Raw genomic sequence first — 27,528 nt, 5'->3', positions numbered from 1 at the left:
ATAGTCCATACCTTCGACTTGAGTGTAGCCTTGGGCGACGAGACGTGCTTTGTTGCGAACTTCTTGTCCATATTCATCTTGCTTGTTGTGAAACACCCATTTGGTACCAATGATGTTGTGGTTGTTGTCGGGCTTCTCAACCAATGTACAAACTTGATTTCTCTCAAAGTTGTGTAGCTCTTCATGCATGGCGTCTATCCAATCCAGATCTTCCAATGCTTCTTCAACCTTCATATGTTCAATGCTAGAGATGAATGATTAATGTTCACAAAAGTTAGCCAAACGAGTTTTAGAGCGAGTGATTCTCCCGGTTTGGATATCATTGTAGATTTGCTCGACGGGATGGTCTTTGGCGACTCTTGCTCCAACTCGTGAAAGCTTTTGCTTGGATCTGGGTGGAACATCTTCTTCATCGTGTTCTTCTTCTTGGCCTTCTTCATTGTTGACGTTGTCGTTCTCTTGTCGTGGTGGAGAAGGAGGTTGTTGATGTTCATCTTGGTGTACTTCCTCGTTTTCTTCGTCTTGGTGTCTGCCACTTGTGGATGCTTCCGTATCAACTCTTGGTTCACCTTGTCGTGATGTGGAAGCTTCCACTTGGACGTACGAGGTACTCTCCTTTACCTCCGTTGGACGAATCTCGCCAATAGACAAGTCTTGGATTGCTTCCGATGGGTCTTTGTCTCCTACATCAATTGGCAATTGCTCTACTTGCGAGCCTTTAGATTCATCAAACTTCACATCTACCATCTCTTCAACCTTTTGGGTGAAATTATTGTAGACACAGTAAGTGTGAGAGTTTGAGCCATAACCAAGTAGGAAACCTTCATGAGATTTAGGAGCAAATTTAGAACAACAATGCTTATCAAGAATGTAGCTCTTTGAGTCGAATACTCAAAAGTATCCAACTTGGGGTTTGTTACCGGTGAGGAGCTCGTATGCCATCTTGCCAAGTAGCTTGTGAAGATACAAGCGATTTGTTGCATGACAAGTTGTCTCAACTGCTTCCGCCCAAAAGTGCTTCGACATCTTGTACTCATCAAGCATCGTTCTCGCCATTTCAATGAGCGTCTGGTTCTTCCTCTCAACAACTCTATTTTGTTGAGGTGTGTACGTAGCCAAGAACTCACGTGAAATCCCTTCTTCATCAAGAAAGGTGTCCACATTTGCGTTCTTGAACTCCATTCCGTTGTCGCTGCGAACCTTCTTGATCTTCACTTCAAATTGATTTTGGGCCTTCCTAGCGAAGTTTTTGAAGATCTTTTGGACCTGCGATTTATCATCAAGAAAGAACACCCACGTAAATCTTGAAAAATCATCAACTATAACTAGACCAAAAGAATTTCCACCTAGACTTTTGTAAGCGTTGGGACCAAAAAGATCCATGTGAAGTACCTCGAGCGGCCTCCTTGTATTCATGATGTTCTTCACGGGATGCCTTCCTCCAACCTGTTTACCTGCTTGACAAGCACTGCAAAGTCTATCCTTATCAAATATGACATCGTTAACACCGAGGATATGATTACCTTTAATAAGCTTGTCAAGGTTTCGCATGCCCACATGACCTAGCCGTCTATGCTACAACCAACCTTTAGAGGGTTTAGCAATTAAGCAAGTTCTAGGTTGAGCCTTTTTAGTGAAATCAACAATGTAAAGATCACCTCTACGTATACCAGTAAAGACCATTTTATGATTATCTCTTCGAAACACTTGGCAATCTACTTCAGTAAATAAATAGGACATTGAAACCGAAATCAGCAAGTCTAGATACTGAAAGTAAATTGTACCCAAGAGATTCAACGAACATGACATTTTGTATGGAGCTATCATGTGAGATGGCCACCTTACCGAGTCCAACCACCTTACCCTTTGAGTTATCACCAAAAGTGACATACTTTCGAGGGTCGTTGTTTTCAGCAAGCTCACAAAACATATATTTATCTCCGGTCATGTGATCGGTACATCCACTATCAAGAACCCATTCCTTTCCTCCTGCCATGTATCCCCGAAGATTTGCCATAAGACCAAAGTGTCTCATTGCATCATCAAGATCAAAGTCACTATCATCATCCTCATCATAGTATCCATGTTCAACATCATCATGTGATGGATCAATTCCTAGAGAGGATAATTCATTAGATAAATGATTTTGACAATAATCTTCTTTGTGAATTCTAATAGCTTCGGAAATAATATCGCTAATGATTCCAACATCTCCTTTGGCACGCATAAGATTTGTAAGCTCAAATAGACAATCACCAAACTTAGGATCATTGTAATTCATCTTACTCAAGGCAATGGACCTATGGAGAATTTCATCTAGATTTTGGAAGGAATAATTTGGAAATCGTTCCTCAAGAAATTTCCATATGGTGTAGGCACACTTAAGAGTAGGCAAGCAACCTATCAAGTTTCTAGGCAAACCTCTAGTGATAAGATCTATAGTTCTAAGATTGTGAATCATGTCATCAAGGGTAGGATGCATAGGATCAACATGAGGTGCACAAGGGCTAGTAATGTACTTGTTCAAATGATATTCATTGAAAATCACAAGCATCTCAATTTTCCACTCATGAAAATACTCTCCATCAAGTATATGCACTCTATGTCTAAGACTACCCAAAGTAGACTCATCCATCTTCCTCCTATGGTGATTAAACCAAAGCAATGGAGACCAAAGCTCTAATACCAATTGAAAGGATCAAGAAGAGGTGTCTAGAGGGGGGGTGTGAATAGACTCTAAGTAAGAAAAGTTACAGTTTTAAATCTCTTTTGAATTGAAGTGGAGTTTTGGCACAAGTTTTAACATTCACAATACATATCAAGCAAGCATGCAAAGAGTATATGAGCAGTGGAAAGTAAAGCATGCAACTTGAAAGAAATTAAAGGGATGGGATTGGAGTATTCAAACGCAATTGGAGACACAGATGTTTTTGTCGTGGTTCCGATAGGTGGTGCTATCGTGCATCCACGTTGATGGAGACTTCAACCCACGAAGGGTAATGGCTGCGCGAGTCCACGGAGGGCTCCACCCACGAAGGGTCCACGAAGAAGCCCATGACGGACTTGCCTCACTAGGGTAGATCTTCACGAAGTAGGCGATCTCCTTGCCCTTACAAACTCCTTGGTTCAACTCCACAATCCTGACGGAGGCTCCCAAGTGACACCTAGCCAATCTAGGATACACCACTCTCCAAGAAGCAACAAATGGTGTGTTGATGATTAACTCCTTGCTCTTGTGCTTCAAATGATAGTCTCCCCAACACTCAACTCTCTCTCACAGGATTTGGATTTGGTGGAAAGAAGATTTGAGTGGAAAGCAACTTGGGGAAGGCTAGAGGTCAAGATTTATGTGGTAGGAATGGTATATCTTGATCTCAACACAAGTGTAGGTGGTTCTCTCTCAGAAAATGTATGTTGGAAGTGTAGGCATGTTCTAATGGCTCTCTCCACGAATGAAGAGTGGGTGGAGGGGTATATATAGCCTCCACACAAAATCTAATTGTTACACACAATTTACAAAACTCGGTGGGAAGGGCGGGGGTCCGGCACGACAAGGGATCGGGCACAAGGAGCGTGCGCCGTTGGAGAACGAGAGGGAAGGGGGGGTTCGTGCGGGAGAGAGTGGGGGCGTTAGTGGGGTGGTTGCCTAGGGTTTCGGCCGATAGGGGGGGTATGGGGAGTGGGGTGGGCCGACCTGGTGGCCCAGAGGCTAGTTATGCCGAAGCCCAAAGGGGAAAGGCAGGCTTCTTATCTTTGCCTCTTTTTTTGTTATTCTTTTCTGTTTTCACTTATAGTTGTTTTTATGAAATACCAAGATAGCACCTAAACTAGTCTCCTTAATATAGGCCACTACCAAACCTAGTTTGTAGCCAAAACATATTTGTTTAATATTTTCATAATTTCAAAAGCAATTAAATTATTGTTTTAGTCACTGTTTTTAATTAGTCTAAAGTAGTCAAACATTTTACAAAAATGTTGTTTCTCCACCACTATTACTTATGAATAATTTGTCACATCCAAAACATTTTAGTTTTAATATTTGATAACTTTTATTCTTTAACTTGCATTTGAATTTTGAATCCAAACGAGATTTAATCATAGCGAGATTAACAACGGTAATCGTGTTGACATGCCATTGTTAGCAGAGATTATTGTAGCTTAATTATCCGGGCGTGACAAATCTCGTCCCGAGATTTAAGAGGGGGACTAAGGGGGGAAAGGTCTGGATACGAAATTCTAACGAATCTTCTCGGTCTTGGTTGCTCTTCTCGAAGTGGTCGATCCACTATGTTGATGTGTTCTTTCTCTGCTTCAGGTCATCATGATGAAGTCGTCATCCTTTCTTCGGAGTCTCCATCATACTTACAAAAGGATAATGGGGTATTCCCGAAGAACGGGCCGCTACAATGTCGCTTATCTTGTATATAACATGGGGGAAGGTGGCGGAAAGTAACTGTCGATTTGAAACTTAAGACATTATTGAGAGCAAAGAAGTTGCAAAATAGAAGTGTGAATCGCACATGCAATCGTTTGTCGTCTGGAACAAAGTGTGGAAGGAATTCAGAGCAATGGGAATAAGTATTGCATCTGATACCAAAATAGATCACTAGGCAGGTGGCCCATGAATTACATATGAAGTCAAGCGCGAGGAATAACTTTGGCAACAGGGTGTACATGAGAGTCAGGTTTTGAACCTGTCGAACTATGGGTTATGGGCCCACCATGTTGGTTAAAAGTAGAAAGAGCAGTGACATCTTGCACGGTTATGATATCAAGGCATGTTAGAGAATAACCTGTCAGTTATGTCGGCAACAATGTCGGTACCAAGGGCGAGGGACGAAGAGAACCATTTTCCTGCTTGTTGAACGAGGCAGGACAATAGGCAAAGTTCTCGTCCATCGGTGGCTACCGAAATGTCATCAACAATAGTAACATGGTCTTATTGACAAGGTTGTACACCAGGGTGTTTACATAAGCAGTGAATCATTACTGCTCAAATCATATAAACCATAAGAAAGGTTAAACAAGACAAGGGAAAGGAAAAAGTGATTATCAGATTAAACAGAACAATGAAAGGGAAAATGTGTTTAAACAAATATTTCAGGGGTATATCCTTCCCAAGGACAAGCAGAGCAGGATATCCATGACAGGATATAATGTAGAAAACCCTTTAGGAAATGGGAGAGAAATTTCATGACATTACCCATGCAACGGTGTTTGGATAATTGATAAGGAAAAACTTAGCGTTGTGCCTTAATTTTTTTTATTGAGAATCGAAGTAGCACAGACATGCTTCGAGATGGCATTGAAAAGGTCTTCAAGCAAAGGTGAGGCCTTGGATACACGAAGGATTTATCAGGAACAACTTGTAGAATAAGTCTTACCATTTCCTCATGGAAGAATGGATAACCTTGAGAAAAGGAAACTATAACAATAGGGCCTCTGGCTGGGTGTGCTAGGCATGACATCATCTTACCGAATTATATAAAGACAAATGTTATAACTCGTGGATATATGTTCCAACCATCATATCTGACCGAGATTCAGATCTGGTTGGTGTCAGGATACCTCAGACTCAGGATGCCCGAGGAGAAAAGGTGCAACAGAAATTGACAAGATGACATCAAAAATACTCGGGAAATGAACTATGGAAGCGAGTTCCAAAACAAGAGTTCATCATTAAACCAAGGAGAGGATGAGGAGGTGGCAGATGGACTTGGCGACAACTCATCGAGATTTCCAAAAAGATGTATCTCCTCGATAATGTAAACAAAGAGATAACATTTGTCAGATTAAATGATATAATGATGTATGCCTGAGGAAAACATACAAAATTAGATATTGGTTGAAAGGTGCACCCGAAATATGGGCTCAGGTAGCATGACCAATGTTAGAATGGTGATTCGATAACCAATAGTCTAAGAATGAATGGTCGACCATTAGCTTCAAAGCAATAGGGTTGCTAGAAGGGCACAATCCAAACAGCACCGTCGACTTGTTGATTTTCCCGGTTAGTCAATACGGGGACCAAGAAAGAATGGTGCTTGTGAGAAATATCACTATACCAAGAATCCTTAAGAAGTGGAGCAATCCTTGCGACATCCTTGACATAAAGGACTGTAGTACTTCAAGGTAGAACATAATACAAGCTGGATAGTGAAAGGATCGAGAAGAGGTGTCTAGAGGGGGGTGAATAGACTCTAAGTAAGAAAAGTTGCAGTTTTTAATCTCTTTTGAATTGAAGTGGAGTTTTGGCACAAGTTTTAACATTCACAATACATATCAAGCAAGCATGCAAAGAGTATATGAGCAACGAAAAGTAAAGCATGAACTTGCAAGAAAGTAAAGGGATGGGATTGGAGTGTGCAAACACAATTGGAGACACGGATGTTTTTGTCGTTGTTCCGATAGGTGGTGCTATCGTACATCCACGTTGATGGAGACTTCAACCCATGAAGGGTAACGGCTGCGTGAGTCCACGAAGGGCTCCACCCACGAAGGGTCCATGAAGAAGCAACCTTGTCTATCCCACCATGGCCGTCGCCACGAAGGACTTGCCTCACTAGGGTAGATCTTCAAAAGTAGGCGATCTCCTTGCCCTTACAAACTCCTTGGTTCAACTCCACAATCTTGACAGAGGCTCCCAAGTGACACCTAGCCAATCTAGGAGACACCACTCTCCAAGAAGTAACAAATGGTGTATTGATGAGGAACTCTTTGCTCTTGTGCTTCAAATGATAGTCTCCCCAACACTCAACTCTCTCTCACAGGATTTGGATTTGATGGAAAGAAGATATGAGTGGAAAGCAACTTGGGGAAGGCTAGAGCTCAAGATTTATGTGGTAGGAATGGTATATCTTGATCTCAACACAAGTGTAGGTGGTTCTCTCTCAGAAAATGTATGTTGGAAGTGTAGGCATGTTCTGATGGCTCTCTCCATGAATGAAGAGTGGGTGGAGGGGTATATATAGCCTCCACACAAAATCTAACTATTACACACAATTTACCAAACTCGATGGGACCAAATTGTGAAACTCGGTCAGACCGATTTAGTTCATAATGTGACCATTAGGCATTTCGGTGGGACCGATTTGGGTAATAACCGAAACAGAGAGTTGGCCAAGCAAAGTCGGTTGGGCCGATTGCATACCTCGATGGGACCGAAATTATTGCACTAGGCAACAGAGAGTTTGCAAGTCCATCTCAGTGAGACCGAGATCCCATCGGTGAGACCGGTTTGATTAGGGTTTGTGGAAATGGCTATGTCAAGAGAACTCGGTGGCACCGGATAGAAAGTTTCTGTAGGGCCAAGTTTGACTTTTGGTTTGGGACATATGTGGATGTGAGATAGTGGTTGAGGGCTTTGGAGCATATCACTAAGCACTTTGAGCAAGCAAGCCATTAAGCAACACCTCATCCCCTCTTAATAGTATTGGCTTTCCTATAGACTCAATGTGATCTTGGATCAATAAAAGTAAAATGTATAGTCTTGTGCTTTGAGCTTGAGCCAATCCTTTGTCCTTAGCATCTTGAAGGGGTTCCACATCCTCTAGTCCATGCCACTTCATTGTTGAACTTTATCTGAGACATACTAGGTAAAAGTATTAGTCCAACAAGAGATATGTTGACATTAATTACCAAAATCACCCAGGGAGCACTTTTGATTTCAATCTCCCCCTTTTTGGTAATTGATGACAACATACATCAAAGCTTTATATAAAGATATAGAGAATAACCAGTAAAGCTTTGGAAAGACATGTAACATGCATAGGCTCCCCCTACATGTATGCGATCATGTAAATATGGAATATAGGAGCATGTGAATGCATAAGCATGACAGAGTAAGCAATGTGTTACATGCATCTTGGCTATATGCAACAGAGCAAAAGATGTGAAAATAGGAAATGTACCTTCATGCTCATGAGTCCTTCTTGCAAACAGTATGTACATCAGCAAAATATCCTCATACACATGATTGTGATGCATATACTTACCTTGTGGTCTTGAGTTGGCTTAGGAACGAATGAACCTGCGTAAACATGGCTAGATAACACAGATACACCTACTAGTTAGAGCAAACAAAAGAAACCACAAGAGTACCAAGACTGGGATGACATGTAGAGAGTGAGTACTGAGTACCCCATTTGATATAGACATGTCCCCAGAGGTAAAGATGTGCAATGAATTCAAGGATTTCCTTCCCTTAGATGTCTTGATCCCCCTGAATCTAGCATGGGAGACTGGGAGAAGATAGGGAACAGAAAATCAGAGCAAAGGAAAGAAACAGAGCTAATTCAAACAACCAAATATGAACATGTCTTTCCCCTCTTAAAGACATGTGACTTCTCTCCTCATGAACACCAAGCATCTGGGGTCCTCGATGATTACTCTCTCTCCCCCTATAGATATGATTAAGCTTTGATGTGATCTCTCTCTCCCCCTTTGACATCAATTTCCAAGAAGGGTTCTTCTGGATTTTTGTTACAAATGGGTTTGGTCCTTGAGTCACAGAACAAAGCAGCAAGGCGAATGTGATGCTGGTAGAGGACAAGAATCATTGAGTGGAGCTGGATCAAAAGGAATGTAGGAACAAGTGGCAAGATGTCTTTTCTGCAGTAAAATCGGTGGCGCCGACTTGTGTGCTTCGGTTGCACCGAAAGGATTCAGTTCGACCAAAAACAATAGATCGGTGTGACCGAGTTCATCCCAGAGAAAACACTTGTCACCTCAGCTCACTAGACAACTAAGATCTCACAAGGATTCGCAAGGAATTAACTGAAAGATTTGCAAAGAATTGGATGCAGGGAAAGCAGAACAAAAAGAATCAAAAAAGAAATCTAGATGAAGTTTTTTTTGAAAGGGGAACCAAATATGCATGAGACAAATGCAAGAGCACAGAAAAGAACACACGAGAACTTCATTTAGAATTGTTCGGCGACAAAGTCACCTATGTTAGAGTATATTGACTTAGGAGTCCAGCGAGATCACTTGATCATAGGTCATACTCATTGCTTAAGCTCAAAATGGGGTTACCATTTTTCGTTTAAGCATTTTGATGTATTCACATCTTGTTGAGTTGCTTTGACTCATGACTTGGAGTAAAGCTTCTCTAAGATGGAATAACATACCTTGGGTGGTGGTGTTGATCGTGATTATGTAGTTGAACTTGTGTGGGTTGCTCAAGGTTGATGTAGCTCATCAAGGGTTGGGAGCTCCACTTGGAATTTGAGTTAATCTACCTACATGTGTTAGTTTTGCAAGGAAGAGCACTTGTGTATCCAAAATGACAGTCATAAAACTCAATATATAATTTGTTAAAGGATATGTTTGAAAGGTTTCGTGCTTCCTTGTCTTCAACCACCATTGTGTAGGGACTTGGTGATGTAGAGATTTGCTCAAGATGTGAGTGGGTTGCAATCTCATAGATTTAGATTCATCCAAGTACCTACAAGGGTTAGATAGCATGCAAGGGTGCAAATATATCCAAGACATATAAGTAGCAATATGAAAGAAATATCAAGGATTAGTCAAAGGCTCATGCCTTGCATGTATCCAAATGGAGTTCCTACTCCAAGTTTGAAGCATCAATGATGTTCAATTCACCTCTCAAACAGCAAAAGACTTTCTCATCAAGCGGTTTGGTGAATATATCCGCTAATTGCTTATCAGTGCGAACATGCTTAAGATTAATGTCCCCTTTGGCAACGTGATCTCGAATGAAATGATGACGAACTTCAATATTCTTAGTTCGAGAATGTTGCACGGGATTGTGAGCAATCTTGATAGCACTTTCATTGTCACAAAGCAACGGAACATGTTTCACATATATCCCATAATCCTTAAGAGTTTGGATCATCCAAAGTAATTGAGCACAACATGAACCAGCGGCAATGTATTCCGCTTCGGCGGTGGATAAGGATACCGAGTTTTGTTTCTTGGAGGACCAAGACACAAGAGATCTACCAAGAAATTGACAAGTACCTGAAGTGGACTTTCTATCAACCTTGTCACTGGCATAGTCCGAGTCGTAGTAGCCAACAAGATTAAATGAGGCCCTCTTTGGATACCAAATGCCAAAATTTGGTGTATGTATTAAGTATCGCACTATCCTTTTCACAGCCTTAAGATGACATTCTTTAGGGGCCGCTTGATATCGTGCACACATGCACACACTTAGCATAATATCGGGACGAGAGGCACATAGATATAACAATGAACCAATCATGGATCGGTAAACCTTTGGATCAACCGGTTCACCATCTTTGGTCAAATCAAGATGTCCACTAGTAGGCATGGGTGTAGTCATACCTTTGCATTCTTGCATGTTGAACTTCTTGAATAAGTCCTTGGTGTACTTTATTTGAGAGACAAAGGTGCCTTCCTTAGTTTGCTTGATTTGCAAACCAAGAAAGAGCTTGAGTTCGCTCATCATAGACATCTCAAACTTCTCTGACATTAGCTTTCCAAACTTTTCACTAAAGTGAGGGTTAGTCGAACCAAATATAATATCATCAACATAGACTTGGCACACAAATAGTTCTCCATTAACCCGTTTAGTAAAAAGAGTAGAATCAATTTTTCCAATTTCAAACCCTTTTTCAATAAGGAACTTGGCAAGCATTTATACCACGCTCTAGGAGCTTGTTTAAGATCATAAAGAGCATTGTGAAGTTTGTAAACATGATTAGGTTTCTTAGGATTGACAAAGCCGGGAGGTTGCTTAACATAAACTTCCTCCTCTATTTCACCATTTAGGAAAGCACTTTTAATGTCCATTTGGTACAAGGTGATATCATGGTGATTAGCATAGGCAAGTAAGATGCGAATGGACTCAAGTCTAGCAACGGAGGCATATGTCTCACCATAGTCCATACCTTCGACTTGAGTGTAGCCTTGGGCGACGAGACGTGCTTTGTTGCGAACTTCTTGTCCATCTTCATCTTGCTTGTTGCGAAACACCCATTTGGTACCAATGATGTTGTGGTTGTTGTCGGGCTTCTCAACCAATGTCCAAACTTGATTTCTCTCAAAGTTGTGTAGCTCTTCATGCATGGCGTCTATCCAATCCAGATCTTCCAATTCTTCTTCAACCTTCATATGTTCAATGCTAGAGATGAATGATTAATATTCACAAAAGTTAGCCAAATGAGTTTTAGAGCGAGTGATTCTCCCGGTTTGGATATCATTGTAGATTTGCTCGACGGGATGGTCTTTGGCGACTCTTGCTCCAACTCGTGAAAGCTTTTGCTTGGATCTGGGTGGAACATCTTCTTCATCGTGTTCTTCTTCTTGGCCTTCTTCATTGTTGACGTTGTCATTCTCTTGTCGTGGTGGAGAAGGAGGTTGTTGATGTTCATCTTGGTGTACTTCCTCGTTTTCTTCGTCTTGGTGTCTCCCACTTGTGGATGCTTCCGTATCAACTCTTGGTTCACCTTGTCGTGATGTGGAAGCTTCCACTTGGACGGACGAGGTACTCTCCTTTACCTCCGTTGGACGAATCTTGCCAATAGACAAGTCTTGGATTGCTTCCGATGGGTCTTTGTCTCCTACATCAATTGGCAATTGCTCTACTTGCGAGCCTTTAGATTCATCAAACTTCACATCTACCATCTCTTCAACCTTTTGGGTGAAATTATTGTAGACACAGTAAGTGTGAGAGTTTGAGCCATAACCAAGTAGGAAACCTTCATGAGATTTAGGAGCAAATTTAGAACAACAATGCTTATCAAGAATGTAGCTCTTTGAGTCGAATACTCAAAAGTATCCAACTTGGGGTTTGTTACCGGTGAGGAGCTCGTATGCCATCTTGCCAAGTAGCTTGTGAAGATACAAGCGATTTGTTGCATGACAAGTTGTCTCAACTGCTTCCTCCCAAAAGTGCTTCGGCATCTTGTACTCATCAAGCATCGTTCTTGCCATTTCAATGAGCGTCTGGTTCTTCCTCTCAACAACTCTATTTTGTTGAGGTGTGTACGTAGCCAAGAACTCATGTGAAATCCCTTCTTCATCAAGAAAGGTGTCCACATTTGCGTTCTTGAACTCCGTTCCGTTGTCGCTGCGAACCTTCTTGATCTTCACTTCAAATTGATTTTGGGCCTTCCTAGCGAAGTTTTTGAAGATCTTTTGGACCTGCGATTTATCATCGAGAAAGAACACCCACGTAAATCTTGAAAAATCATCAACTATAACTAGACCAAAAGAATTTCCACCTAGACTTTTGTAAGCGTTGGGACCAAAAAGATCCATGTGAAGTACCTCGAGCGGCCTCCTTGTATTCATGATGTTCTTCACGGGATGCCTTCCTCCAACCTGTTTACATGCTTGACAAGTGCTGCAAAGTCTATCCTTATCAAATATGACATCGTTAACACCGAGGATATGATTACCTTTAATAAGCTTGTCAAGGTTTCGCATGCCCACATGACCTAGCCGTCTATGCTACAACCAACCTTTAGAGGGTTTAGCAATTAAGCAAGTTCTAGGTTGAGCCTTTTTAGTGAAATCAACAATGTAAAGATCACCTCTACGTATACCAGTAGAGACCATTTTATGATTATCTCTTCAAAACACTTGGCAATCTACTTCAGTAAATAGGACATTGAAACCGAAATCAGCAAGTCTAGATACTGAAAGTAAATTGTACCCAAGAGATTCAACGAACATGACATTTTGTATGGAGCTATCATGTGAGATGGCCACCTTACCGAGTCCAACCACCTTACCCTTTGAGTTATCACTAAAAGTGACATACTTTCGAGGGCCGTTGTTTTCAGCAAGCTCACAAAACATATATTTATCTCAAGTCATGTGATCGGTACATCCACTATCAAGAACCCATTCCTTTCCTCCTGCCATGTATCCCCGAAGATTTGCCATAAGACCAAAGTGTCTCATTGCATCATCAAGATCAAAGTCACTATCATCATCCTCATCATAGTATCCATGTTCAACATCATCATGTGATGGATCAATTCCTAGAGAGGATAATTCATTAGATAAATGATTTTGACAATAATATTCTTTGTGAATTCTAATAGCTTCGGAAATAATATCGCTAATGATTCCAACATCTCCTTTGGCACGCATAAGATTTGTAAGCTCAAATAGACAATCACCAAACTTAGGATCATTGTAATTCATCTTACTCAAGGGAATGGACTTATGGAGAATTTCATCTAGATTTTGGAAGGAATAATTTGGAAATCGTTCTCAAGAAATTTCCATATGGTGTAGGCACACTTAAGAGTAGGCAAGCAACCTATCAAGTTTCTAGGCAAACCTCTAGTGATAAGATCTATAGTTCTAAGATTGTGAATCATGTCATCAAGGGTAGGATGCATAGGATCAACATGAGGTGCACAAGGGCTAGTAATGTACTTGTTCAAATGATATTCATTGAAAATCACAAGCATCTCAATTTTCCACTCATGAAAATACTCTCCATCAAGTATATGCACTCTATGTCTAAGACTACCCAAAGTAGACTCATCCATCTTCCTCCAATGGTCATTAAACCAAAGCAATGGAGACCAAAGCTCTAATACCAATTGAAAGGATCGAGAAGAGGTGTCTAGAGGGGGGGGGGTGTGAATAGACTCTAAGTAAGAAAAGTTACAGTTTTAAATCTCTTTTGAATTGAAGTGGAGTTTTGGCACAAGTTTTAACATTCACAATACATATCAAGCAAGCATGCAAAGAGTATATGAGCAGTGGAAAGTAAAGCATGCAACTTGAAAGAAATTAAAGGGATGGGATTGGAGTATTCAAACGCAATTGGAGACACAGATGTTTTTGTCGTGGTTCCGATAGGTGGTGCTATCGTGCATCCATGTTGATGGAGACTTCAACCCACGAAGGGTAATGGCTGCGCGAGTCCACGGAGGGCTCCACCCACGAAGGGTCCACGAAGAAGCCGATGACGGACTTGCCTCACTAGGGTAGATCTTCACGAAGTAGGCGATCTCCTTGCCCTTACAAACTCCTTGGTTCAACTCCACAATCCTGACGGAGGCTCCCAAGTGACACCTAGCCAATCTAGGATACACCACTCTCCAAGAAGCAACAAACGGTGTGTTGATGATTAACTCCTTGCTCTTGTGCTTCAAATGATAGTCTCCCCAACACTCAACTCTCTCTCACAGGATTTGGATTTGGTGGAAAGAAGATTTGAGTGGAAAGCAACTTGGGGAAGGCTAGAGGTCAAGATTTATGTGGTAGGAATGGTATATCTTGATATCAACACAAGTGTAGGTGGTTCTCTCTCAGAAAATGTATGTTGGAAGTGTAGGCATGTTCTAATGGCTCTCTCCACGAATGAAGAGTGGGTGGAGGTGTATATATAGCCTCCACACAAAATCTAACCGTTACACACAATTTACAAAACTTGGTGGGACCGAATCGTGAAACTCGGTCCGACCGATTTAGTTCATAATGTGACCGTTAGGCATTTCGGTGGGACCGATATGATCAACTCGGTAGGACCGATGTGCTAGGGTTAGGGTAAAGCCTCAACTCGGTTTGACCGATTGCACAAATTCGGTGGGACCGATTTGGGTAATAAGCGGAACAGAGAGTTGGCCAGGCAAACTCGGTGGGACCAATTGCATACCTCGGTGGGAACGAAATTATTGCAATAGGCAACAGAGAGTTTGCAAGCCCATCTCGGTGAGACCGAGATCCCATCGGTGAGATTGATTTGATTAGGGTTTGTGGCAATGGCTATGTCAAGAGAACTCGGTGGCACCGGATAGAAAGTTTCGGTAGGGCCGAGTTTGACTTTTGGTTTGGGACATATGTGGATGTGAGAGAGTGGTTGAGGGCTTTGGAGCATATCACTAAGCACTTTGAGCAAGCAAGCCATTAAGCAACACCTCATCCCCTCTTAATAGTATTGGCTTTCCTATAGACTCAATGTGATCTTGGATCACTAAAAGTAAAATGTAGAGTCTTGTGCTTTGAGCTTGAGCCAATCCTTTGTCCTTAGCATCTTGAAGGGGTTACACATCCTCTAGTCCATGCCTCTTCATTGTTGAACTTTATCTGAGACATACTAGGTAAAAGTATTAGTCCAAAAAGAGATATGTTGACATTAATTACCAAAATCACCCAGGGAGCACTTGTGATTTCAGATAGCAAGGAACTCAAGTTACAACACAAAACATCAACAAGTTTGTTAAGGCAACGATGTTGTCGATGATAACACAAATAGTCAGGGCAAGGATGGTATTTCTCATCATGAATTCAATTGATATCCAGAAGGAGTTAAATTGCTGACGGTGATTGCGACACAATTCACCGAGAGGTTTCATGAGATTGCCATCGGACAGCAACGACATCAAGCAAAAGGAATGGTGAAGCAAAAAGACTACTGGAACCACTGATACGACACAAACTCGGAATCAAGTTTGTTGTTCAAGACAATACGATATGATGAGGGAGATCGACGTAAGCTTAGCTCACCGTTGAAAATTTGTGCTCTGGGAAGAACCAGACAACACGGTTAAAATTAGCATGATAATGGTGTAGCCGATCAGGCAAGGAATGATGTGAGGGAGTATTAAACTTCTCAACAACAAAGTACTAGGAGTACTGAATCATAATGTTGATTTGATTCACTAAACATTGTTCTCGGTTGACGACAACCCAGAACCCATGAAGTGACAATGACAGGGAAAGGTAGTACTTCATTGAAAGTTCATAAGATGTAGTTCATTGGCATGATATCCTCGAGATACCAGGGGTAATACTCGAAGGTAGATCATAATAAATGTTGGGCAGGCGCATTGATCTGTAGAAGACAATGCTTTAACTTGTCCGAGAAATGGTTCAAAGAAGATCAATCATGGTCAGATACACAGTTGCAAAGGATCAATTCATAGATACCAAATAATATTTATCAAGGAAATAGTTATTATCACAAGAAGCTTCCATGATAGGATCTACATCATGTCCATGGGCATGAACACAAAGTTCAAGGTCGACTGTCACTTCTCTAATGCATAACCTTTCACTCACTTCTCGCCTTCGATGAAGTTGTAGTGTTTGAAATTTTATCTGACATAACATCAGTAGAGTATGACCCATAGTAGTTTCCGGGTTCACACATATTAGAAAAGGCATAGGTTCAACCCATCAAGGCCTCTTCGGAACATATACCACAAACTTCAATAGTAAATATCACCAGCTCGAAAGCAGAGCATGGTTGGCTGATACGTCTCCGTCGTATCTATAATTTTTGATTGTTCCATGCCAATATTATTCAACTTTCATATACTTTTGGCAACTTTTTATATTATTTTGGCAGAGAACGCAGTAACAGAGAGATAGATCCAATCTTGGAGGGGATCTCGCCCCTCCCAAGCCATGGGAGCCAAGGACTAGAGGGGAAACCCTTCTCCCATCTAGGGAGAAGGTCAAGGAAGAAGAAGAAGAAGGGGGGCTCTCTCCCCCTTGCTTCCGGTGGCGCCGGAACGCCGCCGGGGGCCATCATCATCACCGCGATCTTCACCAACACCTTCGCCATCTTCACCAACATCTCCATCACCTTCCCCCTTCTATCTACAGCGGTCCACTCTCCCGCAACCCGCTGTACCCTCTACTTGAACATGGTGCTTTATGCTTCATATTATTATCCAATGATGTGTTGCCATCCTATGATGTCTGAGTAGATTTCCATTGTCCTATCAGTGATTGATGAATTGCTATGATTGGTTTGAGTTGCATATTTTATTGGTGCTATCCTATTGTGCCCTTCGTGTCACGCAAGCATGAGGGATTCCCACTGTAGGGTTTGCAATATGTTTATGATTTGCTTATGATGGGTGGCGTGAGTGACAGAAGCACAAACCCGAGTAAGTAGGTTGTGTGCGTATGGGATAAAGGGGACTTGATACTTTAATGCTATGGTTGGGTTTTACCTTAATGAATCTTTAGTAGTTGCGGATGCTTGCTAGAGTTCCAATCATAAGTGCATATGATCCAAGTAGAGAAAGTATGTTAGCTTATGCCTCTCCCTCAAATAGAATTGCAATAGTGATTACCGGTCTAGTAACATAGTCAGTTGCCTAGGGACAATTCCACAACTCCTACCACCACTTTTCCACACTCGCTATATTTACTCTCTTGTTCTTTATCTAATCAGCCCCTAGCTTTTATTTACATGCTCTTTATTATCTTGCGAACCTATCCTTTCACTCCTACAAAGTACTTCTAGTTTCATACTTGTTCTAGGTAAAGCGAACGTCAAGCGTGTGTAGAGTCGTATCAGTGGCCGATAGGACTTGAGAGAGTATTTATTCTACCTTTAGCTCCTCGTTGGGTTCGACACTCTTACTTATCGAAAGAGGCTACAACTATCCCATATACTTGCGGGTTATCAAGACCTTTTTCTGGCGCCGTTGCCGGGGAGTCATAGCGTGGGGTGAACATTCTCGTGTGTGCTTGTTTGCTTTATCACTAAGTAATTTTTATTTGCTGTCCTTAGTTGATTCCTATCTTTAGTCATGCGTAGGGAACGCAAAATACGAAAAAAATTAGTTGTACCTACTGCTCCAATGGTTGAAGAACCACTCAAAATCTATCACACTACTGAAGCTTTTTACTTGGATCATCTTTGATCCCTATGTGCTCGTGCTGAAACCCCCACTAGTTTAGTTGAGGGCAAATCTTTAGATGAGCATGCTTGTTATGTGCGACACCGTATATCTGAAAAAGGGAAATTATTATGGGGTCAAATTCAACGTTTGCAATGCTATGCTTGGAATTTATGTGAAATATGTGAGTTTACTTGTTGTTCTAAAGACCCTAAGAAACACCTACCCTATCAATGCTTGTTTAGTGATAATGGAATAGTATCTTCATATGCTAAGGGTGCTTACAATTACTATGATGTTCAACAAATTGAAGAATTTGTTGCTTTTAAGGGTGCTTATGAAATTGCTTCTTTGATTGAAAAGTATGATGCTACTCCTTACAAATCTGAAATTTTTGCCATACTTGATTATTGTTATTATAATTATGCTTCTAACGCCTATGTTAAACTGTATATTGAGAAATTCTCCGCTGTCCAAGAAGAGACTAATATTTTGCAGGAAGCTATGGAAGAAGAAATTGATGAAACTGTGAGCTCATTGGATGAAAAAGAAGATGAGGAGAGCGAAGAACAAAAGGAGGAAGAGCGGATTGATCACCCGTGCCCACCTTCTAATGAGAGTAACCCTCCAATTCATACATTATTTAATTTCTCTTCGTGCTTACCGAAGGATGATTGCTATGATGATTGTTATGATCCCGTTGATTCTTTTGAAATATCCCTTTTTGATGATGCTTGCTATGCTTGTGGCCAAGATGCCAATATGAATTATGCTTATGGGGATGAACTTGGTATAGTTCCTTATGTTAAAAATGAAATTGTTGCTATTGCACCCACGCATGATAGTCCTATTATCTTTTTGAATTCTCCCGACTACACTATATCGGAGAAGATTGCACTTATTAAGGATTATATTGATGGGTTGCCTTTTACTACTACACATGATGATTTTGATGAATATAATATGCATGTACTTACTGCTTCTACTTGCAATTATTATGAGAGAGGAACTATATCTCCACCTCTCTATGTTTCCCACACGATAAAATTGCAAGAAACTGTTTATACTATGCATTGGCCTTTACTATGTGTGCTTGAATTGTTCTTTTATAACATGCCGATGCATAGGAAGAGAGTTAGACTTCATCATTACATGATTTATTTACTTTGTGATCACTACTAAATTACAAATCGTTGTTAATTAAAATTGGCTTTGATATACCTTGGGATCCGGGTGGATTCACTACTTGAACACTATATGCCTAGCTTAATGGCTTTAGATAAAGCGCTGCCAGGGAGACAACCCGGAAGTTTTGGAGAGTCATTTATTCCTGTTGAGTGCTTTCATATAGTTTAAAAACAACAAAAACAAAGAGGGGAACCCAAAACTTTTCAAAAAGAGAAGTGAAAGTGAGAGAGACGAGCATTGTGAAAGTGGGGGATGTCCTTGAACTTTGTTCATGCCCATGGGAACTTTGTGAATCTTAATTACAGAAACTTTTCAATAAAAATAATTATACCCTTGTACAATTCCATTTTATTATAAAAATAATGTTCCAAGGTTTGCCTTTAGGATGTTTACAATGCTTGTTGGTTTGTACGGTGCAGGACAGAAACTGTGGCAGTAGTCCGCGATTTTACATTTTTTACCTGGACGTCAGTTGGTTCTGATTCCTTTTGCACTGTCTTTCTATACAACTTATTTATTTTTCCTAATTTTGGTAGAATTTTTGGGGTAACAGAAGTATGGTGGATGTTCAGATTGCTACAGACTGTTCTGTTTTTGACAGATTCTGTTTTTGATGCATAGTTTGCTTGTTTTGATGAATCTATCAATTTTTATCAGTGGATTAAGCCATGTAAAAGTTATATTACAGTAGACACAATGCAAAAACAAAATATAAATTGGTTTTCAACAGTACTTAGAGTGGTGATTTGCTTTATTATACTAACGGATCTTACCGAGTTTTCTGTTGAAGTTTTGTGTGGATGTAGTGTCTAATCGAGGATGTTTTGATGTGAGAAGAAGGAAGAGAGGAAAGAGCTCAAGCTTGGGTATGCCCGAGGCACCCCAAGTAAATATTCAAGGAGACTCAAGCGTCTAAGCTTGGGGATGCTGGGGAGGCATCCCCTCTTTCTTCAACAAGTATCAGTATGTTTCGGATTCGTTTCGTTCATGCATTATGTGCAAGTCTTGGAGCGTCTTTTGCAATTAGGTTTTTATTTTTCTTTTATGCACCATGCTGGTATGAGATAGTACTTGGTTGATTTATAGAATGCTCACTGCACTTCACTTCAATCTTTTGAGTGTGGCTTTATAGAATGCTTCATGCGCTTCACTTATATCATTTGAAGTCTGGATTGCCTGTTTCTCTTCACATAGAAAACCGCCATTTGTAGAATGCTCTTTTGCTACACTTATATTTGTTAGAGCATGGGCATATCTTTTGTAGAAAGAATTAAACTCTCTTGCTTCACTTATAACAATTTAGGGAGATGACAGGAATTGGTCATTCATATGGTTAGTCATAAAATCCTACATAAAACTTGTAGATCGCTGAATATGATATGTTTGATTCCTTGCAATAGTTTTGCGATATAAAGATGGTGATATTAGAGTCATGCTAGTGGGTGGTTGTGGATTGTAGAGACACTTGTGTTGAGGTTTGTGATTCCCGTAGCATGCACGTATGGTGAACCGCTTTGTGATGAAGTTGGAGCACAATTTTATTGATTGATTGTCTTCCTTATGAGTGGCGGTCGGGGACGAGCGATGTATTTTTCCTACCAATCTATCCCCCTAGGAGCATGCGCGTAGTACTTTGTTTTCAATGGCTTGTAGATTTTTGCAATAAGTATATGAGTTCTTTATGACTAATGTTGAGTCCATGGATTATACGCACTCTCACCCTTCCATCATTGCTAGCCTCTTCGGTACCGTGCATTGCCCTTTCTCACCTCGAGAGTTGGTGCAAACTTCGCCGGTGCATCCAAACCCCGTGATACGATACGCTCTGTCACACATAAGCCTCATTATATCTTCCTCAAAACATCCACCATACCTACCTATCATGGCATTTCCATAGCCATTCCGAGATATATTGCCATGCAACTTCCATCATCATCATATACATGACTTGAGCATTTACTGTCATATTGCTTTGCATGATCGTAAGATAGCTAGCATGATGTTTTCATGGCTTGTCCGTTTTTTGATGTCATTGCTACACTTGATCATTGCACATCCCGGTACACTTCCGGAGGCATTCATATTGAGTCATATCTTTGTTCTAGATATCGAGTTGTAATATTGAGTTGTAAGTAAATAAAAGTGTGATGATCATCATTATTAGAGCATTGCCTTAGTGAGGAAAGGATGATGGAGACTATGATTCCCCCACAAGTCGGAATGAGACTCCGGACGAAAAAATAATAATAATAAAAATAAAAATAAAAAAAGGGGAGAAAGGCCAAAAAAAGAGAAGGCCCAAAAAATGAGAGAAAAAGAGAAGGGGCAATGTTACTATCCTTTTACCACACTTGTGCTTCAGAGTAGCACCATGTTCTTCATAGAGAGAGTCTCCTATGCTTTCACTTTCATATACTAGTGGGAATTTTCATTATAGAACTTGGCTTGTATATTCCGATGATGGGCTTCCTCAAATGCCCGAGGTCTTCATGAGCAAGCAAGTTGGATGCACACCCACTTAGTTTTCAGTTTGAGCTTTCATACACTTATAGCTCTAGTGCATCCGTTGCATGGCAATCCCTACTCACTTACATTGATATCTATTGATGGGCATCTCCATAGCCCGTTGATACGCCTAGTTGATGTGAGACTTTCTTCTCCTTTTTTGTCTTCTCCACATAACCCCCACCATCATATTCTATTCCACCTATAGTGCTATGTCCATGGCTCACGCTCATGTATTGCGTGAAAGTTGAAAAAGTTTAAGATTATTAAAGTATGAAACAATTGCTTGGCTTGTCATCGGGGTTGTGCATGATTAAATACTTTGTGTGATGAAGATAGAGCAACAGCCAGACAATATGATTTTGTAGGGATAACTCTCTTTGACCATGTTGTTTTGAAAAGACATGATTGCTTTATTAGTGTGCTTGAAGTATTATTGTTTTTATGTCAAATGATAGACTATTGCCTTGAATCACTCGTGTCTTAATATTCATGTCATGATTAGACATATGATCAAGATTATGCTAAGTAGCATTCCACATCAATTTTTTTATCATTTACCTACTCGAGGACGAGCAGAAATTAAGCTTGGGGATGCTGATACGTATCCTTCGTATCTATAATTTTTGATTGTTCCATGCCAATATTATTCAACTTTCATATACTTTTGGCAACTTTTTATATTATTTTTGGGACTAACATATTGATCCAGTGCCCAGTGCCAGTTCCTGTCTGTTGCATGTTTTTTGTTTTGCAGAAACCCAATATCAAATGGAGTCCAAACGGGATAAAAACGGACGGAGATTTTTTTTTGGAATATTTATGATTTTTGGGAAGTGAAATCAACGCGAAACGGTGTCCGGGATGGTCACGAGGTAGGGGGGCGCGCCCTACCCCCCAGGCACCCCCCTGACCCTCGTGGTCCACCCATAAGGCGGTTGACGCTCTTCTTTTGGTGCAAGAAAGCTAATTTTATGAGAAAGATCTAGGCGAAAGATTCACCCCAATCGGAGTTACGGATCTCTAGATATAAAGGAAATGGTGAAGGGGAAGAAACATAGAACGCAGTAACAGAGAGATAGCTCCAATCTCGGAGGGGCTCTCGCCCCTCCCAAGCCATGGGAGCCAAGGACCAGAGGGGAAACCCTTCTCCCATCTAGGGAGAAGGTCAAGGAAGAAGAAGAAGAAGGGGGGCTCTCTCCCCCTTGCTTCCGGTGGCGTCGGAACGCCGCCGGGGGCCATCATCATCACCGCGATCTTCACCAACACCTCTGCCATCTTCACCAACATCTCCATCACCTTCCCCCTTCTATCTACAGCGGTCCACTCTCCCGCAACCCGCTGTACCCTCTACTTGAACATGGTGCTTTATGCTTCATATTATTATCCAATGATGTGTTGCCATCCTATGATGTCTGAGTAGATTTCCATTGTCCTATCAGTGATTGATGAATTGCTATGATTGGTTTGAGTTGCATATTTTATTGGTGCTGTCCTATTGTGCCCTTCGTGTCGCGCAAGCGTGAGGGATTCCCGCTGTAGGGTTTGCAATATGTTTATGATTTGCTTATGATGGGTGGCGTGAGTGACAGAAGCACAAACCCGAGTAAGTAGGTTGTTTGCGTATGGGATAAAGGGGACTTGATACTTTAATGCTATGGTTGGGTTTTACCTTAGTGAATCTTTAGTAGTTGCGGATGCTTGCTAGAGTTCCAATCATAAGTGCATATGATCCAAGTAGAGAAAGTATGTTAGCTTATGCCTCTCCCTCAATTAGAATTGCAATAGTGATTACCGGTCTAGTAACATAGTCAGTTGCCTAGGGACAATTCCACAACTCCTACCACCACTTTTCCACACTCGCTATATTTACTTTCTTGTTCTTTATCTAATCAGCCCCTAGCTTTTATTTACTTGCTCTTTATTATCTTGCGAACCTATCCTTTCACTCCTACAAAGTACTTCTAGTTTCATACTTGTTCTAGGTAAAGCGAACGTCAAGCGTGTGTAGAGTCGTATCAGTGGCCGATAGGACTTGAGAGAGTATTTGTTCTACCTTTAGCTCCTCGTTGGGTTCGACACTCTTACTTATCGAAAGAGGCTACAACTATCCCGTATAATTGCGGGTTATCATTGGCCAAATCAGAGAATAGGGTTTACCAAAGGCATTATGTATCAGGGGAGGACTCACAAGGTGATTGAGTATGAAGGACACTATTGGGTAACAATCCAACAATGGATTAGGCGATCCACAACGGAGCCGATGTGAGTATCGGTACTCACTCAGAGCAAGAAGAATGCAGAGGCATCAGATTCAAGAATCACCTGATTAGTCTGATGCTTAAATAGAAGAAATTATGGTTTCCAAAACGAAGAATGAGAAGCAGATGCTCTGATCAAGGATGGATAAGTTGAAAACACTTGGTTGGGCAATCAATAAAGGTTTGAATTGTCGAGAACCAACTCATGTCCGGAATGACGCTTGAGCCGGAAAGATAATTTTAAAAAGGATAACCCGATGTCTGCGTGTGTATGCACACATTGAATCAATAGGCTCAAAATGACTAAGACAAGGGACGTTAACGAGGACTACTAGTCATATGGAATTAACCATAATGCAAGCAGGCAAGAGTTTCAAGAGTAACAGGCTGCAGAGGATTTTTGAAAGATCGAAAAGTATTCCGAAGAATTATGTGAGACACATGAACAATTGAGAGGAACGGATCCTTGATAAATGTGAGGAAAAACCCGTAAGGGTTTTCTTTCGAAATAAAACTTCAAGACAGTAAACTCAAAGGATTCTCGGGACAACGGCGAATATTTTGAGGCATCTTGTAACAACAAGAGCGACGAGGAATGATCAAGAGAATGAAAAGTGCATACAGATATCCATAGGGATATATCAGTGACAGTGGATTGCAAAGGCGATGAGCTCAATGGTCTCAGGAAAATATCGAGGGATATCCTGAGAATCATCTGACGAAGCAGGTGATCTTCCGGAATGAGGGCTCTCCGGGTGAAACAGTTACGAGAACCTAGATTTAGAGTTAGCAAAATCATTTAACCCAAATAGAAGAGAGATCAGAGTTCCAGAGTATAGATGAGGAGTAAAAGATCCTAATACCACCCAATGGCGACGTGGGCCCGTAAGCCGCACAACCATGTTAGTAAAAACTTTTTCAATGACTAGATTCAACTTTGGCCAAGGAGTTTGGAAGGGGGATTCCTACAGGCAGTCGGCTCTGATACCAACTTGTGACGCCCCCGATTTAATCATACACTAATCATGCACGCAAATGTGCATGATCAAGATCAGGGACTCACGGGAAGATATCACAACACAACTCTAAAAGTTAAATAAGTCATACAAGCATCATATTACAAGCCAGGGGCCTCGAGGGCTCGAATATAAGTGCTCGAACATAAACGAGTTAGCGGAAGCAACATTATCTGAGTGCAGACATAAGTTAAACAAGTTGCCATAAGATGGCCAGCACAAAAGTAGCAACGATGTAAAAGGCGAGGCCTCCTGCCTGGGACCTCCTAACTACTCCTCGAAGCCGAACTCCAAGTAGACTCATCCTCGGGATCCTCTGGCTCCTGGACTCCATCATATGATTGCAATAACCGGGAAAGGGGGAAAAGAAGTAGCAAAGCAACCGTGAGTACTCATCCAAAGTACTCACAAGCAAGGATCTACACTACATATGCATCGGTATATGTGTAAAGAGGAAATATCGATGGACTGAAGTGTAGAATGCTAGAATAAGAGGGGGATAGCTAGTCCTATCGAAGACTACGCTTCTGGAAGCCTCCGTCTTGCAGCATGTAGAAGAGAGTAGATTGAAGTTCTTCAAGTAGCATCGCATAGCATAATCCTACTCGGCGATCCTCCCGTCGCCGCTCTGCGGGAAAGAGATCACTGGGTTGTCTCTGGAACTTGTCTGGGTGTGTTTTATTAAGTATTCGGTTCTAGTTGTCATAAGGTCAAGGTACAACTCCGGGTCGTCCTTTTTCCGAGGGACATGGCCATTCGAATAGATAAACTTCCCTGCAGGGGCGCACCACATAACCCAACACGCTCGATCCCTCTGGCCGGACAGACTTTCCTGGGTCATGCCTAGCCTCGGAAGATCAACACGTCACAACCCTGCCTAGGCATAACAGAGAGGTGAGCATACCAGTCTAAATCCTATGCGCGCAGGGGTCTGGGCCCATCGCCCATAGCACACCTACACGTTACGAGGGCGGCCGGAAGCAGACCTAGCCTCCCTAATACAAGAGCAGGCATTCTAGTCCAATCCGGCATGCGTTGTTCTGACGTCAAGAAGGCTTCGGCTGATACCACGACGTCGAGTGCCCATAACTGTTCCCGCGTAGTTGGTTAGTGCGCATAGGCCAGTGGCCAGACTCGGATCAAATACCAAACTCTCGTTAAGGTTGTTATTATTAAGTAACCGCAAACGCCGACCAGGGCCAGGCCCACCTCTCACCTAGGTGGTCTCATCCTGCCCTATCGCTCTGCCACAAAGATCCACTCAGAGGGCCATCGGGAAAGTATGTCCTTTCAGCCCCCAATCCGTGAATCAACCGCGGGTACTCAACGAGCCGACCCAACTTTAGTCACCATCTATAGTATGTATGTATGTATGTAAGTATATACCCGTGATCACCTCCCGAGTGATCACGACCCGATAGTATAGCAAGGCAAATGTACAAGAATGTAGGGCCACAGATGATAAACTAGCATCCTATACTAAGCATTTAGGATTGCGGGTAAGGTATCAACAACTGTAGCAACAATGACAGGCCATGCAATAGAATAGGATTAACCGAACAGTAACATGCTACACTACTCTAAAGCAAGCGGTAGAGGGAAGAATAGGCGATATCTGGTGATCAAGGGGGGCTTGCCTGGTTGCTCTAGCAAGGAGGGGTCGTCAACACCGTAGTCGAACTGGATCGCCTACAGTCTCGGGGTTACCAGGAAAAAGTAACGGCGGGGGAACACAATAAATAACATAGCAATCAAAGCATCACAAAGCATAACATGGCAATACGCGGTGCTCGGGGTGACCTAACGCGGTAGTAAGTGATACTGGTGAAGGGGGGGGGACATCCGGGAAAGTATTCACGATGTTTCGCTTTTTGGATAGACAGACCGGAGGGGAAATGTTGTAGGTTCGCTATGCTAGGGACGCGTGGCGGACGAACAGACTGCATATTCGGATTCATCTCATCTTTCTGATCAACTTTGATGTATAAAGTTTTTTCAGCGGAGTTACGGATTATTTTATATGATTTTCCAAAGTTTTACTGAATTTCTATAGTTAATTAACTTCGAATTAAGACCAGATTAGTTTAGTCACCTAGCACTAATCTAGTTAGAGCCTATTACAGGTGGGGCGAGACAGGTGTTGACTCAGCAGTCAACAGTCAAAGTGTTGACTGTTGACTAGTCAAATCTGGGCACTGGGGCCTAGGTGTCATAAGGTGATTAGGCTAATTAACTGAAATTTAATTAATTAATTAATTTACTAATTATTATTAATTTATTTCCTATTATTATTTTAATAATTTTCTTTTTGTTGTTTGTTTCTTTTGTTTCTTTTTTTTCCAGGGGCGGGCCCAGTGGCAATGACCTAGCCAGTGGTGCGGCTTGGCTCGCACGCACGCACCAGGGAAGGGGCTCACCGGCAGCCACGGCGGGGCACGGCACCACCAAGGATGGGCGCAGGCCACTGCGGATGAGTGCGGTGGTCAGCGGGGTCGCGCGCGGCATGGTGGAGCCGAGGCAGCAGGCAGCAGGGCGAGTGGGTCGGGCGGCGAGGTGCGGTGGCCGCACGCGGAGGCAGCGGCGGGCACAACGGGATGGTGAGGCTAGGGGCACGGTGGTAGGATGCGAGAAGCCGGGGCGCGTGGGAGGGACGGCCCTGGGTCGCGGCGAGTGCGGCCGGCGCAGGTGAGGCGGGCACGTGCGTGCGCGCGATGGCGCGCCGTGCGGGGCGAGTGCGGCCCTGAGCGCAGGCACGTTCGGTGACGAGCGAGTAGAGGGGAGGAAAGGAGAGCGTGCTCACGAACATTGAAGGGGAGGGGGTCGGCGTGGCTCGGAGTCGCCCGACAAGGAGGAGATGAGGAGGCGAGGCAAGGTCGAGGTGGAGGGTGACGGGGCAGCGTCGGGGATTGGCCCAGGTGCCGATCCAGATCGAGACGATGGGGATCCGGCGGGAGAGAGCTCGGTGTG

The sequence above is a fragment of the Triticum dicoccoides genome, chromosome 3B, assembly GCF_002162155.2.
Source record: "Triticum dicoccoides isolate Atlit2015 ecotype Zavitan chromosome 3B, WEW_v2.0, whole genome shotgun sequence".
Classification (NCBI taxonomy): Eukaryota; Viridiplantae; Streptophyta; class Magnoliopsida; order Poales; family Poaceae; genus Triticum; species Triticum dicoccoides.
The sequence above is the reverse complement of the archived record's forward strand: the minus strand, read 5'-3'. Positions refer to the sequence as shown.